This window comes from Theropithecus gelada, chromosome 12, assembly GCF_003255815.1.
Source record: "Theropithecus gelada isolate Dixy chromosome 12, Tgel_1.0, whole genome shotgun sequence".
Lineage (NCBI taxonomy): Eukaryota > Metazoa > Chordata > Mammalia > Primates > Cercopithecidae > Theropithecus > Theropithecus gelada.
In genome coordinates, this window is record NC_037680.1 from 44,066,877 (window position 1) to 44,086,670 (window position 19,794).

General features: G+C 36.0%; 1 long non-coding RNA gene and 1 other non-coding gene across 2 annotated transcripts in view; one reads left to right on the top strand and one right to left on the bottom strand.

Annotated features, from left to right (window-relative positions):
• Window positions 1-19,794, top strand: part of LOC112636654 — a 236,283-nt gene that overhangs the window by 213,092 nt on the left and 3,397 nt on the right. The window lies entirely within an intron of this gene.
• Window positions 7,488-7,547, bottom strand: LOC112636792. The gene has a single exon (XR_003122267.1). It is a non-coding gene; the product is annotated as a U7 small nuclear RNA (small nuclear RNA).

The following is a 19,794-nucleotide window of genomic DNA, read 5'->3' on the forward strand; positions in this document are numbered from 1 at the left end:
CCTGAAGATTGAAATCCCTCATAAGCAAGAACTGACCTTCAGCTTTCTTTAATAGGCATCCTTACAGTTTTCCAAAGTAACTTAGGACAGCGTAGTGAAGAACAGGAAAGGAAATTTTAACTAAACACTCATAGGAACTTCAGTTAAAATGAAACTCATAGGAACTTCAGTAAAGTGAAAAAGTTCACATATTTTATATGCCAGCACTGTGCTAAGCGTTTTACATATGTGCTAAGCGTTTTACATATTTTAGCTAACGTTCAAAGCAACTTTGTAACATAGACATGAACGTTTTATTTGTGAGAAAGCTGAGTTTAAGTACCTTGCCCAAGGTCAAACAACTAGTTAACTAGACCTAGAATTTTACTACAGTCTAACTCCCAAATTTAAATTTATATCCACTATATTTTATGACTACCAATCACTTTTCAAGTACAGATTTAAATAGGTGGGATTCGCTCTTTGGTTTGCCATGCTGAAAGGGGGGATTTGGAGGCATTATTTTCTTGTAGTTTATTTGTTCTTTTTGCAAAGTTCTTTCTGCTTTAGAATGTTGTTTGCAACAAACCATATGAAGAATGTTCATGAAGAGCATCCAGTATTTATAACTAGGAAATAACCTATAATTACCTACTTTATGTAAAAAATTACTGAATAGCTATATAAAGATTGGTCAATCCTAACTGATCAACTGGCTAGTGATTTTCTATCAGCCTAAAGTATTTACCATTCCCTTGGGCCAAATTTCATTCCATAAAGAATAGAGGGCTAGGCCTAATTGGAGAATAAATCTCAGGCATGCATCATGAGAAATATAGATTTTTTTTATTTTCTACAAATAACTTGTCATGGAGGTGCCTTGAACTTCAGGGGAAAAAAATTGGAGTTCTACAGACTAAAGTGCAGGTAAATTGGAAAAGTATAAACCCTTCCCTCTTTTTCTTTCAAACAATTTAAAATCCAAGTCATGTGCTTTTTGATTTTTTAAAAAATATAGACCAGTCTGCAACTCCAAATGCCACAAAATGCCATAGAAATAAAAATGGAAGGCTAACCTTTGAGGAAGTACTAACCTGGCAACAATCATTCTGACCTTCACCAGTTCAATACTTTTATAACAGCTTTGTCATTCCTTTATTTGGAGTGCTTTTAAATATTATGTAATGGGCTAAAAAAATTTTCTTGACCAAGCAGTATTTAATGGAGCAACACAAAACAGGCATGTGTTCCTCTGATTATTTGATTAGTGTAAATAAAAATTTTGGGGCGGGCGCGGTGGCTCAAGCCTGTAATCCCAGCACTTTGGGAGGCCGAGACGGGTGGATCACGAGGTCAGGAGATCGAGACCATCCTGGCGAACACGGTGAAACCCCGTCTCTACTAAAAAATACAAAAAAAAAAACTAGCCGGGCGTGGTGGCGGGCGCCTGTAGTCCCAGCTACTCGGAGGCTGAGGCAGGAGAATGGCGTAAGCCCGGGAGGCGGAGCTTGCAGTGAGCCGAGATCGCGCCACTGCACTCCAGCCTGGGCGACAGAGCGAGACTCCGTCTCAAAAAAAAAAAAAAAAAAAAAAAAAATTTTGAAAAGGCCAACTGTCAGAAGAAGAAATTGGATATAAAACACTAAGCCAAATCAACCCACACCCTGATATTTATTTTCACATTCAGAAGGGAAAATCCACTAATACCCGATTATTTATTTTCCATGTCAAAGGAGAGCTTTAGACTCATGTTATAATTAACTGTATGGCATGATTCATTGCAAACTATAGTTTCTCTGCAATTTACTTGTAATTAATTTTCTTCTTTTTGATCTTTGGAAACTGGCATTTGTTTCCTTCCCCGCCCCCTTTTAATTTATGTAATGACTGTCCATTGACTGCAGAATTATATTTGGGTGTGGCACATTAAAACGAGGCTGTAGTAATGTGTGTAGAGATACTTGTAATGTCTGCTTTCTACTTGAAGCTAATTCATATAAATTAAAAACCATCCTAGATGACAGAAGAATCAACGACTAGACTCACCTAGACTATAACCTAAGCCACAGCAATGTCTGCTGAAAACTCCAAAACAATTTCACTTTGAAGGGAACAATTTTCAGCTCAACTGAAAGTACAGCAAAGGGGTTAGGAAAAGGAAAAAGAGAAGGTGATTTGAAAAGAAACATGAAGTTGGTCATGAGCAGAATAAAAACTATTTAAGTAAGTACCATATTTATTTTTTGGTGTTAAAGTGACAGTGGACCTTAGCCATATCAAGATTTTTTAAATTTTAAATTAAATAATACATTTATAAATAATACTGAAATCTCTAATTCTAATCCAAACCTACATACATATTCTCTGCCTTCCTCCATTAAATATGTGTATCTTCTTTATCTCACAGTAAGAAGCCTTGTACTCAACGATATCAATGTGTTTACTCATTTGTCCCGTCCTGCAATATAGGACAATAAACCTATCAAGTAAAAATCAAGATTGCTTTATGATTCCATGTCAAGAATTTGGATGTCTGGATAATGTATTTTGAGGCTGAAAATGTTGCCAAACAGGCAGATTTCATCAGAAATAGATCTGGAGAGAACATACAGTTCTTTTTAGTTCCTGATTCATTCTCTTATCCAGAGACCCAGAAAAAAAACAAAACAGGGAAATATACTTTTCCCTCTTAGTGGTTTTGGATTGTTTGCTATTTTTCTGTTAATATCAATTTAATAAGGAAAGTTAAAAATTGAAAAAATGTAATATAGTCATTTATTCCTATGTCTCTTTACATGTAGTATTAAATATTCTGTAAGATGCTAATAGGAAAATTTCACAACCAAATACATATAGTAAATATTCAATTAAGCATCTTTATAGTCACAGCAGAGACTCTTGGGGTTCTTAACATATTAACATGCTAATAAGGTGAGGGAGAGAGAAGAAAGGGGTGCAAAGTCTCTTGATCCTAAAACCCTTCACTTGGGTAGTTTTCTTTGAAACACAAAGCAATTATCACAGTGTATGTTTTCACATTTACACAGTGATTTCATTGATATCTGCCTAGATGAATGCTCCAGTAAGGCAAGGGCTATGTGTATTTTTTCTCCTCATTTTATTTCCAGTGCCCAGCATAGTGCACTTTGGTCTAAATACAGTTTGGGGTCACCGGGGCTCAGGTCTCCATAATTCAAGTTTATGTAATCTATAATGTGTGTGTGTATGTGTGTGTGTAAGTTTTTATTCTAATGTTTGCTTTTAAAAATATATTGTCCTGTGAATTTTAACAGACCTATACAGCTGTGTAGGCATCACCACAATCAAGATGTAGAATATTTCCATTACAGTGAAAAGTTTTCTTATGCTCCTTTATAATTAGTCCCACCTCTCCCCTTTGTCCCCTCCAGACAATCAACTGATAACTGATTTCTGTCTCTATCAGTTTGCCTTTTCTGGAATGACATATAAATTGAGTCATATAATATATAACTTTTTGAGTCTGGCATCTTTCTTCTAGCATTATGCATTTGCGATTCATCCATGTTGCTGCATGTCTCTGGAGTTTCTTCCTTTTTATTGCTAGTAGTATGCCATTGTATGAATGTACCACAATTTGTTTTTCCCTTTTCTACTTGATGACATTTGAAATGTTTTGAGATTTTTGCAATAAGGAATAAAGCTGCTATAAATATTTGTGTACAGGTTTTATGTGAACGTATATCTTTTTTTCTTTTGGATAAATACCTGGGAGTGGAACAACTGGGTCATATGAGAAGTATATGCTAAATTTTTAAAATGTTAAATTACCAAACAATTTTCTGATGTGGCTGTGCCCATTTGTGTTCCTACCAGCCATATGTGAAAGTTCTAGTTGCTCTACATCCTTGCCAGCATTTGCTATTGTCAAACTTTTTAACCCATTATGAGATTCACATGAATATATGAGACATGCTAATAGGTATGTGGTGGTACCTCATTGTGACTTGAATTTGCATTCCTCTGCTGACTGATAATTTTGAATAACGTTTGATGTGCTTATTTTCTACCTGCCTCAATTATTTAATGAAGTGTCCATTTTACTTTGTTGCCCATTTTTAAAAATTGGATTATTGTTTTATTATTATTGTGATTTGAGAGTTATTTACATATTCTGGTGAAAAGTCCTTTGTCATATATGTGTTTTGCAAATACTTTCTCTCAGTCTGTGGCTTGTCTCTTCATTTTCTTAACAGTGTACATTGTGTTTTTGACCCCAAACGACTTTTTTAGCCTGTTGTTCCGTTGTAAATTGGAGAGAATAAACTAAAACCCTTTACATGGAAGTGACCTTTGTGTATCAGCACACATTATGATTTCACTTTAATTCCATTTAAGGTCTGTTAGAGTAAACTTTTAGGAGACAGAGTTGCGATATTTGCTTCTACAGTCATTATTCCTATTTGGAAACTTGGCTTGTAGTACCATTCAATAAAAACTCAGATTGTATATCTGACCTCCATCCAAATCACAGATGGATATGTGGCCAATCTTTTAAGATACAAACTTTGAAGATGAACCTGCTTGGCCTCCAGGTTTCACCTTGATCCACAGCCACCAGCAGGATTTCTGTAGAATGGTAAAAATAAAAGATAAGCAAGCTAGTGGATTCAATAATTCTCATTTTTAAATCCATTGTCTGAGTATAAATAGTTGTAAGAATTCACTCAAATTAACTTGTATCTGTAATATTACTGAACTAGGTAAACATAACAAAGTAGAGGGTGGAGGCATGGGCCTGGGGGTAAATTCTCTAAACTTTATGGGACTTTGGTAGCAAGCTGTCAGGCTTCCGTCTTCATTGTGTTAACTATAAGCAGTAAAGGGCTATATTTTAATAAAAATATATGTATTCAGTGGAGTGAGATGATATGTCATATCATGAATTTTATAGGTTTCAGATTTATTAGTGTGGGAAATTTTATTTGTTCTGTGGAAGTTACTTGCATAGGGCACATGGTATAGAAGAAAATGTGCCAGAGTCTAGCAATCTAGGTCAAGGTCACTAGTATCTACCATTAATATTTGGAGCCTACCATAAATGGGACATAAGGAAAATAAAAATAACCTCTCTGAGTTACATTGTATAGCCAACAGAGGATGGATTGGAGCCAAGATATGTAATGATTCCTTAGGCAAAATGGATTTTCAGATATGGTTTTCCAGTAACAATATTGAATATCAGCATACCTAATCAACCAGAAGAGAAAATCAGTCATCTTGTAATGTCTAAGAGACAGATAAATTTTAACAGAGGAGCTTTGGTGTAAAAGTCCCATTGGCAAGGCCAGAACTTTTCTGAACAGTGCTGAACTGGACATATTTGGTCTGAAGTTATTAAACTTTGGAATCATTTAAATAATTTTCCCTTGTTTTAATTTTGAGGTCAACCTATGGGCAGATAATTTATTCATCACATAGAGTTCCAGCGCACATAACTGTTTTATTTCTCATCATGAATTAATAAATATACACTCTATTTTCATACATGAATTAAGTTAACATGAGCTCATCCTAAATAAGGTCCTCTATGGGTTCATTTTCTTCTGTCATAATTTTATTGCTCTAAATATAATAATACCCTCTGAACCATTGTTTTATTAACATTTTTCTCTAAATTAACTCACCCCTTTTTTAAACTGAGTCTCAGATTAAAGATTAATATCTGAGGTCAGTGAACTAGTTATGTTATTTCCCTTAGATGCATTAGAATAAATTACTACAGAAATAAAAACTTTTTGTGCATGGATCAAAAATTATCTTGTATGCCACACTTTGTAAACACTGCTTTATACCTTGGCAGATTTACAAAAGTAATGCCACCCTGTGAGAAGCCAGCTGACCTTTCCTGGTGACACCAGCTCATTAAGTGCTTTTTGCATTTGAAAATTATGTACTAAATAATTACATGACTAGCCATATCACACAATTGGTCTTTCTGGGCATCTTTTTCTTGATATGTAAAATTAAGTGTTTTCCAACTCTAAATGTTATGACACTAGACAAAACTACATGTGACATACGTAGAAAGAACAGGGAAGAGAACACAGACAATATTTGACCTTAGAGAATTGAATTGACCTCTCTAACCTCCATATTCTTATCAGTAAAATAGGTGTACTAGTATAATTAGTATCTCTGGATTGTTGTAAGGATTAAATGAGATTAGATATGCAAAATACACTTACCGCAATGCATGAAATATAGGCATATTGGTTAGTTATGCAGAAGATGAGGGAGTAGAGGAACAAGTTAAACGACATCCTGAGGAAACAACCAAACAGGGTTGATCTCTTCATAAAGTCAATGTCATCTTTAAAAAATGTATGAAGGAGCTCATTGTTCTGGATTAGGAGAGATTTTAAAAACTTGACATACAAATTCAAGATGTGATCATTAATGAAATACAAGTTCTACAGAAATCAGTTGATGACAATTGGGAAATAATTGGATGCATTTTGGTAGTCACTGGGTATTATTAATTATTATTATATTTGATAATTATTAATTTTGTTAGATACAGAAATGGCTATACGAGATGTTGTTCTCAGTTTTAAGCACTAAGTGCTGATGGATTTTGGAGTGAAGTGTCATGATATCTGCAGTTTACATTGAAATTATTCAGAAAAAAAAAGCTAGATAGATGATTGAAAGATAAAATCATCAAATAGGGCAAAACATTGATAATTTAGATCAAAATGGGGCATATGGGCGCTATGTACCAAACTTTGTAATTTTCTATACATTCAAAAATTATCATAATACAAACTTTGAAAGAATGATCCAAATGCATTGATTGGGAACAGATTCCAAGAAATACTATAGGACAAATATACCAAAATGCCAAGGAGTGTACAGAATAATCCCATCGTGTACAACTTTCTTGCTCCTTATTTCTCTCCTTCATTCCTGCGTTCTTTCCTTTTCTTCCTATTTTCAAAGAATGAAAAAGAAACTATCAACCATCATTTATTTTTCAGAGGAACTAGGATTGGGGGTAAAGAAAAAGAGATTTTACTTTTCATTTAGCTTTGCTCAATACTATTTGAGTTTTTTTTTTACCATATTCATATATTGCTTTAACTCTTTTTTAATGTTTAAATAAAAGTCACAGCCAAATATTTTTAAGTTAATTATTATAAGCTATTTAGCCAAAATTATTAGTGTTTCTCCAAATGAGACTCTTCCTTTGAATAGGACAAGGCATCGTGTTCTGAAACCAATGATTCTGTGCAGAGTGCCTGCTGAAGACGCTGATTTGACCATAAAGAAAACAAGGGTTTATCAGGACACAAACATCTGGAAAGAGAAATGTTTGCCACATACACCTGCCATTGATATGAATAGAAAACATATTAAGATACCTGCTCCTTAGATTCTACAATTTGCCTTTTTTGAAAATCCAGATTAATGTTAGAGCTTTCTAAGATTTTTATCTAGCAGGATAACCCAATAGATAAGTATTTTTATGGGGTTTTCTGGTGGAAACTGGAAAACCTGCTAGAAATTCTAAAAGAGGTCTAATACTAATCTGGATTTTAAAAAAATTTTTACTAATCTGGATTCTTAATTAATTAATTAAAGTACAGATTGTTTAAATAGTCCTGTTCACCCTTATAATGTAATTTTAAAATTTTTTACTGGAATATATTTTTCTTAGTTGTCTTAGTTGAATAGTAGTTTTTTAGAGTAGAATAACTACAAATATTAGTTTTCTTTCCTCTCTCTCTCACCTACCTCTCCTTTTCTTTTCTTTCTTTCTTTTTCTTTTTATTTTTTTTTTACTTAATCTCTTTTTTATTATTGATATACTCTAAGTTCTGGGATACATGTGCAGAACATGCAGGTTTGTTACATAGGCATGCCCATACCATGCTGGTTTGCTGCACCCATCAACTTGTCTACATTAGGTATTTCTCCTAATGCTATCCCTCCCCTAGTTCCCCACCCACTGACAGGCCCTGGTGTGTGATGTTCCCTCCCTGTATCCATGTGTTCCCATTGTTCATCTCCCACTTATCAGTGAGAACACGTGGTGTTTGATTTTCTCTTCCTGTGTTAATTTGCTGAGAATGATGGTTTCCAACTTGATCCATGTCCTTGCAAAGGACATGGACTCATCCTTTCTTATGGCTGCATAGTATTTCATGGTATATAGGAGCCACATTTTCTTTATCCAGTCTATCATTGATGGGCATTTGGGTTGGTTCCAAGTCTTTGCTATTGTGAATAATGCTGCAATAAACATACTTGTGCATGTGCCTTTATAGTAGAATGATTTATAATCCTTAGGTGTATACCCAGTAATGGGATTGCTGAGTCAAACGGTATTTCTAGTTCTAGATCCTTGAGGAATCGCCACACTGTCTTCCTCAATGGATGCACTAATTTACACTCCCATCAACATTGTAAAAACGTTCCTATTTCTCAACATCCTCTCCAGCATCTGTTGTTTCCTGACTTTTTCATGATTGCCATTCTAACTGGCATGAGACGGTATCTCATTGTGGTTTTGATTTGCATTTATCTAACGACCAGTGAGGATGAGTTTTTATTTTTTTTCATATGTTTGTTGGCTGCATAAATGTCTTCTTCTGAGAAGTGTCTGTTTATATCCTTCACCCACTTTTTGAAGGATTCGTTTGTTTTTTTCTTGTAAATTTGTTTAAGTTCCTTATAGATTCTGGACATTAGCTCTTTGTCAGATGGATAGATTGCAAAAATTTTCTCCTGTTCTGTAGGTTGCCTGTTCACTCTGACGATAGTTTCTTTTGCTGTGCAGAAGCTCTCTACTTTAATTAGATCCCATTTGTCAATTTTGGCTTTTGTTGCCATTGCTTTTGGTGTTTTAGTCATGAATTCTTTGCCCATGCCTATGTCCTGAATGGTATTGCCTAGGTTTTCTTCTAGGGGTTTTATGGTTTTAGGGCTTATATTTAAGTCTTTAATCCATCTTGAGTTAATTTTTGTATAAGGTGTAAGGAAGGGGTCCAGTTTCAGTTTTCTGCATATGGCTAGCCACTTTTCCCAACACCATTTATTAAATAGGGAATCCTTTCCCCATTGTTTGAAAGTGATGGAGAGAATGGAACCAAGTTGGAAAACAGTGTTCAGGATATTATCCAGGAGAACTTCCCCAACCTAGCAAGACAGGCCAACATTCAAATTCAGAAAATACAGAGAACACCACAAAGATAATCCTTGAGAAGAGCAACCCCAAGACACATAATTGTCAGATTCACTGAGGTTGAAATGAAGGAAAAAATGTTAAGGGCAGCCAGAGAGAAAGGTCGAGTTACCCACAAAGGGAAGCCCATCAGACTAACAGCAGATCTCTCTGCAGAAACACTGCAAGCCAGAAGAGAGTGGGGGCCAATATTCAACATTCTTAAAGAAAAGAATTTTCAACCCAGAATTTCATATCCAGCCAAACTAAGCTTCATAAACGTAGGAGAAATACAATCCTTTACAGACAAGCAAATGATGAGAGATTTTGTCACCACCAGGCCTGCCTTAAAAGAGCTCCTGAAGGAAGCACTAAATGTGGAAAGGAAAAATCAGTACCAGCCACTGCAAAAACACACCAAATTGTAAAGACCATTGACGCTGTGAAGAAACTGCATGAACTAACAGGCAAAATAAACAGCTAGCATCATAATGACAGGATCAAATTCACACATAACAATATTAACCTTAAATGTAAGTGGGCTAAATGCCCCAAATAAAAGACATAGACTGGCAACTTGGATAAAGAGTCAAGACCCATCGGTGTGCTGTATTCAGGAGACCCATCTCACATACAAAGATACATATAGGCTCAAAATAAAGGAATGGAGGAATATTTGCCAAGCAAATGGAAAGCAAAAACAAACAACAAAAAAACCCAGGGGTTGCAATCCTAGTCTCTCATAAAACAGACTTTAAACCAACAAAGATCAAGAAAGACAAAGAAGGGTATTTACGTAATGGTAAAGGGATCAATGCAACAAGAAGAGCTAACTATCCTAAATATATATGCACCCAATACAGGAGCACCCAGATTCATAAAGCAAGTTCTTAGAGACCTACAAAGAGACTTAGACTCCCACACAATAATCACAATAATAGTGGGAGACTTTAATGCCCCACTGTCAATATCAGACAGATCAACAAGACAGAAAATTAATAAGGGTATTCAGGACTTGAACTCAGCTCTGGACCAAGTGGACCTAATAGACATCTATAGAACTCTCCACCCCAAATCAACAGAATATACATTCTTAGCACCACATCGCAATTATTCTAAAATTGACCACATAATTGCAAGTAAAACGCTCCTCAGCAAATGCAAAAGAAAAGAAATCATAACAAACAGTCTCTCAGATCACAGTGCAATCAAATTTGAACTCAGGATTAAGAAACTCACTCAAAACCACACAACTACATGGAAACTGAACAACCTGCTCCTGAATGACTACTGGGTAAATAACAAAATTAAGGCAGAAATAAATAAGTTCTTTGAAACCAGTGAGAACAAATACACAACATACCAGAATCTCTGGGACACAGCTAAAGCAGTGTTTAGAGGGAAATGTATAAACACTAAATGCCCACAGGAGAAAGCAGGAAAGATCTAAAATCAACACCCTAACATCGCAATTAAAAGAACTAGAGAAGCAAGAGCAAACAAATTCAAAAGCTAGCAGAAGGCAAGAAATAACTAAGATCAGACCAGAACTGAAGGAGGTAGAGACATGAAAAACCCTTCAAAAAATTAACAAATCCAGGAGCAGGTTTTTGAAAACATCAATAAAATTGATAGACCACTAGCCAGACTAATAAAGAAGGAAAGAGAGAATACTATAAACACATCTATGCAAGTAAACTAGAAAATCTAGAAGAAATATATAGATTCCTGGACATATACACCCTTCCAAGACTAAACCAGGAAAAAGTCAAATCCCTGAATAAACCAATAACAAGTTCTGAAATTGAGGCAGTAATTAATAGCCTACCAACCAAAAAAAGCCCAGATCCAGATGGATTCACAGCCTAATTCTACCAGAGGTGCAAAGAGAAGCTGGTACCATTCCTTGTGAAACTATTTCAATCAACAGAAAAAGAAGGAATCCTCCCTAACTCATTTTATGAGGCCAGCATCAACCTGATACCAAAACCTGGCAGAGACACAACAAAAAAAGAAAACTTCAGGCCAATGTCCCTGATGAACATCGATGCAAAAATCCTGTATAAAATACTGGCAAACTGAATCCAGCAGCACATCAAAAAGCTTATCCACCACGATCGAATTGGCTTCATCCATGGGATGCAAGGTTGGTTCAACATATGCAAATCGATCAATGTAATCCATCACATAAACAGAACCGATGACAAAACCACATGATTATCTCAATAGACTCAGAAAAGGCCTTGGATAAAATTCAGCACCCCCTTTATGCTAAAAACTCTCAATAAACTAGGTATTGATGGAATGTATTTCAAAAAATAAGAGCTATTTATGACAAACCCACAGTCAATATCATACTGAATGGGCAAAAGCCGGAAGCATCCCCTTTCAAAACTGGCACAAGACAAGGATGCCCTCTCTCATGACTCCTATTCAAAATAGTATTGGAAGTTCTGGCCAGGGCAATCAGACAAGAGAAAGAAATAAAGGTATTCAAATAGAAAGAAAGGAAGTCAAATTGTCTCTGTTTGCAGATGACATGATTTTATATTTAAAATACCCCATTGTCTCAGCCCAAAATCTCCTTAAGCTGATAAGCAACTTCAGCAAAGTCTCAGGATACAAAATCAATGTGCAAAAATCACAAGCATTCCTATACACCAATAATAGACAAACAGAGAGCCAAATCATGAGTGAACTCCCATTCACAATTGCTACAAAGAGAATAAAATGCCTAAGAATACAACTTAAAAGGGATGTGAAGGACCTCTTTAAGGAGAACTACAAGCCACAGCTCACGGAAATAAGAGAGAACACAAACAAATGGAAAAAATGTCATGCTCATGGATAGAAAGAATCAATATTGTGAAAACGGCCATACTGACCAAAGTAATTTATAGATTCAATGCTATCCCTATCAAGCTACCATTGACTTTCTTCTCAGAATTAGAAAAAACTACTTTGAATTTTGTATAGAACCAAAAGCGTCCATATAGCCAAGACAATCCTAAGCAAAAAGAACAAAGCTGGAGGCATCACACTACCTGACTTCAAAGTATACTACAAGGCTACAGTAACCAAAACAACATGGTACTGGTACCAAAACAGATATAGACCAATAGAACAGAACAGAGGCTTCAGAAGTAATGCCACACATCTACAACCATCTGATCTTTGACAAACCCAACAAAAACCTACCTCACCTTTTCTAAAGAGATTAAAAAAGAAATTGAACTGGACTAAGTACTGAGTAGAGTAAAAGCAACTTTGTCAGCAGCTGAGGAGATTAAGACTCTCAAAGCAATATTAACTTTAATCATCACTGGTTCTTCTCTTACCTGGCAGGAGAGCATGGCAGGGCAGGAGCAGAGCACCTTCTGATAATGGTGAAATAAAGGGGATTGGTTTACCCCCACCTAGAAATTCGGAAGACCCTTTCTTCACCAAGCTGAAGACATGCTCTGTAAGAAAGTAGGTACTCAGATGCTTCTACACTGTTGGTAGGAGTGTAAATTAGTTCAACCATTGTGGAAGACAGAGTGGCAATTCCTCAAGGATCTATAACTAAAAATACCATTTGACCCAGCAATCCCATGACTGGGTATATACCCAAAGGATTATAAATCATTCTACTATAAAGACACATGCACACATATGTTTATTGTGGCACTATTCACAGTAGCAAAGGCTTAGAACCAACCCAAATGCCCATCAATGATAGACTGGATAAAGAAAATGTGGCACATATACCCCATGGAATACTATGCAGCCATAAAAAAGGATGAGTTCATGTCTTTTGCAGGGACATGGATGAAGCTGGAAACCATCATTCTTAGCAAACTATCACAAGAACAGAAAACCAAACACCACATGTTCTCATTCATAAGTGGGAGTTGAACAATGAGAACACATGGACACAGGGAGGGGAACATCAAATACTGGGGCCTGTCAGTGGGTAGGGGGCTATGGGAGGGAAAGCATTAGGAGAAATACCTAATGTAGGTGACGGGTTGATGGGTGCAGCAAACCAACAGGGCATGTGTATACCTATGTAACAAAACTGGACGTTCTGCACATGTATCACAGAACTTAAAGTATAATAATAATAATAAATAGAAGGTAGGTACTCAGTAGTATGCCCCTACAGCTGCTCCCAGCTACCCTGATTAGTTAGTGCCCATTCTATTCCGGTTTGTTCGATATTTTGGCTCTCACGCATGTCTGCAGGAATATGTAGGGGGAGCAAACGTAGACACCAACTGTTATTCTGAATCAAGACGGATTTCTGTTGCTTTCACTTCGACTTTGTGGTGCACATATATGGTGTTTAAGTGAAATAGAAAGGCTTGAAATCACTCTGCTACTCTTTAGGAGACTAAAACATCATGGGGATTCTTCTGTCACCAATGTTCTGATGACCACAGCACCAGCACCATTATACTAAGGCCCAGAGAAGTCAGATGTCTCTACCTATTTTTTTGTTGATACATAATATTTGTACGTTTATGGGGCACATGTGATATTTTGTTACATGCATAGAACATGTCATGATCAAGTCAGAGTATTTTCAGTATCCATCACCCTCAAGTACTTCTCATTTGTATGTGCTGGGAAGGTTTTAAGTCCTCTTTTCTAGCTATTTTAAAATATACGATACATTGTTGTTAACTGTAGTCACCCTACTCTGCTATTGAACATTAGAATGTATTCCTTCTAACTGTATGCTTGTACTCATTAAGCAACCTCTCTTAATCCCCGCTTCCATCCACACACCCTTTCTAGTATTTGGTTATTATCATTCCACCCTCTGTCTTATATGATCAACTTTTTCAGCTTCCACATACAAGTGAGAACATGCAATATTTGTCTTTTTGGGCCTGGCTTATTTCAGTTAGTATAATGATCATCCATGTTGCTGCAAATGACATGATTCCACTCTTTTTTTCTTTTCTTTTCTTTTCTTTTGGATACCTCCACCATTGATTCATTCCTGGTTTGCTTGCCTCACCTCTCTGAAGTCTCTCCCCATAGTTGCTGGGCCAATAATAGAAACAAATTACAGAATACATCAGTAGTAGTGGCTATGGTGAACAAAGCAGGAAGTCAGAATCAGCAAAGCTGCTTCCTTTGTCAACCTTCGGCAAGTATTTGTCACACACAGGACCCTATATTATACTTCTTTGGATACAGAATAAGACCAGTAAGTGGCATATTTGAAAATTCTAGCCCTGTAGATCTGCTATTGAAGTGGGCTCATGGATAGAGCAACCCAATGAATTTTAGTAAATCCATTTGAAAATTAAGCTGAGAGATCCATAATATCATAAGTATTTCAATAAAGTTTAACTAAAATGTGCTTTAGGCTATTGTATGATATTGAAACATTTTCACCATACAATAGCACTGCTAAAACAAAATAGCATTGGCATGGCAGTCATATTTCATAAATGAAAACACAGTTTAATGATATGACATTGTATGAACTTAAAACTGATTTTTCAACGATCTTGTTTAAAGCAAGCTTTAATGCCCTTTGGCTTTCGGTTGTCAGCAGTCTGCCGTGTTTCATGTGTCACTGTGCCACGCAGTGAGATTTGTGTTTGAAACTTCTTAAGGCAGAGAGGGGGAACTAAAAGAGAGAACATATACTCCAGTGACTCAAAGGAATGATCTGGTTGTTAGAGCTCAGAATAGGACATTTTACCGAACATGCAAAATGTTAGTGATATAGGAACTGACACTTTTACTTTTTGGAGCAATAAATTTGATATTAACACTGGATCTATTAAGTTGTGTAATTCTATTGTGTTTTTGTGTCTTCATTTAAAACGAGGGGGTTAGGCTATATTCATGATAAATAAGAAAATATTTAAATAGAATCTTATTAATGGTTTTCAAGTCTTTCTTGAATATCAAGCTTTAAATGTTAATAGTCCATTAATACAGTAAAAAGGGCACCAATCTAGGATTCTAGTTGCAACCCTGCCATTGATTGGCTGTCTAAACTTGGGCAAATTACTTTTCTGGTCCTTAATTTCCTGGTTTAACGATTCTGTCGTATCATTCTGTCATTGTATTTTTTAATTCCATTGGCCTGCCTATGGTGAGAGCAAGGAGTATTCTTAGTCAATATTTTCACAAGTTTGAAGTTCTAATTAAGATGTAAGTTGTACATATGCTCAAAAATGATTAGAGGTAAGAAGTAGCCACAGGACGTCAAATATAAAGTATGCCTGTAATCTCCCCTTCTGGGACATACATTGTCTCCAGAAGAAATAAAGATAGAAAGTTACACATTATAGGGCCGGGCGCGGTGGCTCAAGCCTGTAATCCCAGCACTTTGGGAGGCCGAGGCGGGCGGATCACAAGGTCAGGAGATCGAGACCACGGTGAAACCCCATCTCTACTAAAAAAAAAAAACCAAAAAACTAGCCGGGCGCGGTGGCGGGTGCCTGTAGTCCCAGCTACTCCGGAGGCTGAGGCAGGAGAATGGCATAAACCCGGGAGGTGGAGCTTGCAGTGAGCTGAGATCTGGCCACTGCACTCCAGCCTGGGCGACAGAGCGAGACTCCGCCTCAAAAAAAAAAAAGAAAGTTACACATTATAAACCATCATGGGTCATTGAGATATAGAAAGTTACATATTGTAAGCTATGATGGATCATTGTTTATAAAATCCAGCCAAAGAAATGTCGTGTTGCAAATTTGACTATTTCCACAGTACCCTACTAGGTGTCTGATACCTGGCTTGCCTATGATTTGCGAATTAATCCACATTTTAGTAATGAGCTTGTATTCTTAATCTGAATGTCGAAGCTTATAGAAATCATTTATTTTCTAAATATCCAGTAACAAACCTGTAAAGATTCTTCAGTCCAAGCAGAAACACATTAAGGAAAGAAAGCCCATTCTTTTGGGTAACTCCTTCATAACTGTTATTCATAGTACATTTTTTAGTATACTGAAATTCTATGTATCTTAATTTAATCCAGAAACTATATATTAGTGATTATTGGAGACTTAGATAGACAGAGGTACAGAGATGGGCAATATTATGGCAAATCAGCTTCCTTCTAACATATACTCATGCAAATAAAGTAATGAAGCACCAATACACAAATTTTTTTTTCTTTTGGTCTATCTATGTGTAAATGATGTATCATTCTGCATATCCAGACAACAAAGCAGTCTGCTGCCATTGTTGATCAAAAGAAATAATTAAGTTGACATCCAAATCATTGAAGTATTAACTGGCCCCTGCATATGGTTAGCACCTCAATTCCATACTTCCTTGATGTGAAATCCCAAAGACCCCACCAGGAGAAATGGTGTCACTTGTGAAAGTGGATGACAGAACATTTCCTTTGAGGTTATCTGGGACACATTGTAATATGAGATGCTAAGAAAATTATTTTAAGATTAAATGATGGATTTGAATATTATTTATCAGCACTGCTACAGGCAATAGTTTTGTATAATATAATGTTCCAAGTAACATCTCTGTAGATAACATTCTTTTGATCTAAGCAGTATGTTGTGAGATGTGCCAAGCAATTATAAAATATTTACTGACTATAGAAGATACTTTTTTTCCCTTAGAAAAAAATTGATCTTGCATCCTCCCACTTCTATGAATGCTGCCTAAGGCTGTCACCTCAACTATTGCCTTAGAATTGGGAAAGTGTGAGCTGTATAACACATCATTCACCTTAACAGTAGTCCTCAGAGCCACCCCCATGCAATGGAGTTTTCCTTAGAGCGCACAGTTTTTCAAAAAGACATGTTGTAAGTATTAATGATAACAGGTTACCTATGTTTTTTCTTTTCTACTATCATGAAAGGCCTTGGAATATATTTTTTTCTCGTATGGCTTTTATTTTTAAACTATCAGCTGCCTTGCTATCTAAAATTTTAATAAACTATGTCAAAAAGTCTTTAATTCACTTGTTTTACTCTAAGTTTGATTTTTTTCCCCTCAGAATCAACTCTCTGCATTAGCTGAGTAGATATTGTGCAGCCCAGAAGTCATAAACTAGTGCCATCAGACCAGGTATATCCCATAGCCATGTTCATTTTACACTGAATAGTATTATTAAAAACATTGAATTGGATGCCAGCACTTTAAAAAACGAGGCAGATTTCACAGGAAAATTCTTGACTTCTGTCTTTTCTTTATTATGCTCCAATCTTCTTATTTCAAAGCTTAAAACTGACTCATGGTGCTCATTTCCATTGCAGCCTGGTCTCTGTAGGCTTTTGAGCTTTGGATCTTCAATCTAGACAGACAGAGCTATCATCTCATAAATGAACATTTGGGATAAATTATTGACTTAACATTTCATAAAATTTTATATATTGAGTTCAACAATGGTCTGAATATCCTTGGGACATTATACTTGACCTTTCTATCTGTTCAAACCCTACCTATCTATAAAAGCATCTCAAAATGAATCTCTTCCATTAACCTCTTCCTAATCCTAAACCTAGTAATCAGTTATTGAGAAATTTGGGTAAGGGCTAAAATGTAGAGATTAAGAAATACAAAGTACACTGTTAAAGTGTTTATGGTTCAGCAGGAAAGACAGTCATCAGAAATAATAATTACAATTATCAGCACTATTTTAATAACCTCTATCTATTTGGAATATTCTAAGTGCTAGGCATAGTAACGTTGTGCATGTCTATACCTGATATCTCTACTTTCTCACTTCCCATTTTCCCTTCACACCACTTCAGTCACTCCAGGTGCTTCACTGCTCTACTGAAACAGCTCTGTTGAAGACCATCAACATTATCCATCTTCCTAAATCCACTAGTCAGACTTCATGATGAGGGGCAAGTTATTAATATTTTCTTCCACAGTTTTCTCATCTGTAAAATTGTGACTAGAACATTATTTACCATGTGGGTATTGTACACACTAAATGGGATAATCTGTATGAACTCTTAAAACAATGTTTTGCAGATAATACAGGTATAACACATGTTAGCTGCTATTATTTTTATTACACAATTGCTGCTTATTTTTCCAGTGGCGTTTGACACAGTTGGGCAATTCCATTCTTCTTGAAGCGCTGTCTTTTCTTGGCTTGCCTTTCATAACATTACAGTCTCCTGGTTCCCCTGTAATGGGACTGGCCTTGGTTTTCTCTGCTGGCTCCTTCTCTTGTCAGTCCTGCAAATGTTGAAGTGCTCGAGGGCTCAGTGCTGGGACCCCTTCTCATTCCTATCTACTCTTTCTCCATAGTAATCATAGATTTAAGTGCCATCTGTGCTCTTATGAATATTCAACTTCTATCTCCATCCTTGACTTTCTCTAAGCTTTAGACTTGTATAGCCAAGTGCCTTCTCAACATATCTATCAGGCATCCTTCATTGGAACTCCTAGTTTCCTTCACACATCTGTTCCTTCTATTTTGACTCTTTATCCAGAGGTTCTGTTCTCCATAAAATAGCACAATGATTGTTTCTAAGTTTCAAATCACTCAGTCCATCTCTGTTGGTTGACAGATAGCTGTGAGCACCGTCATCCCTTTGGTTGTGTGATGGCTGATTACTCTCACTGCAGACTTGGAGAGCCAGAGCTCAACAGCAATCACAGTTTCCAACTATTCCCTGGGTTTATCACTTGCTACTCAAATTCTAGAATAAAAAAGGGTGATAATCACCAAAGATTTTTCACCATCAGGGGGCTCCAGTCAGGGATTTTATTTTGCCCTAGAAGATAGTTACCCTAAAGCTATATCTTAGTTCGTATTCGTGTGCCATAAAACCAGCCAGTATAAAAAGTAAAAATGTTAGACTATAAAACCAGTTGTTTTGTCCATGTTCAATGGACTAATTAGTTGAAATAATTTTATTTTCTGATTGCCTTCTTGGATTAGTGCTGTGTGACTACAGCCTATCAGAAGAAAAACCATCTCAAACTTGTCCTCAGAGTTCCATTCAAATCTCTGCTCAGATGCCACCCTATTAGGAAAGGTCCTGACCTGATCTGAAATGGCACTTCATCACTCTATACTCAGGAGAGGAGAAGGGCTAAATATAGCCTATAACCTACTTTATTTTTCTTCTCATGTGTTACATATTTACTTGTTGAGTTGTTGTGGTGGTGGTGGTTGATATCTGTCTCCCTCTTCAGGAGTGTAAACTTTGCAAGAAGAGGGGCTTCATATTTTGTGCTTCTATTGTATTCCCAGCACTTAAAACATTGGCTAATATATATTATGCTAATAATATTAGGCATACAATAAATAGAAATTTATAAGTGAATGAATCCTATTAATGTATAAAATGTATAAAAGTGTATGTTTTTTATACTTTCAGAGGACTCATCCTGCATTATTTCAACAACAGAAAAAACTAACACCATAGTTATATTTAAGGATGTAAAGAACCTGCCAATTATAAAGTTGCTTGTAGCTGCAGCTTACTTTATAAGAATTTTTAAAACATATAACAATGGAGTAGGTTAACTTTTATGAAGATAATTTTCATATAAGCAAGATAAGCTTTGTGCACACACCATCTATGAAATTCTTTTACAAAGAAAAGATAAAACTAGTATACGTTAAATCCGTCTTTGAGTTTACCTACATTAATAATGAGACA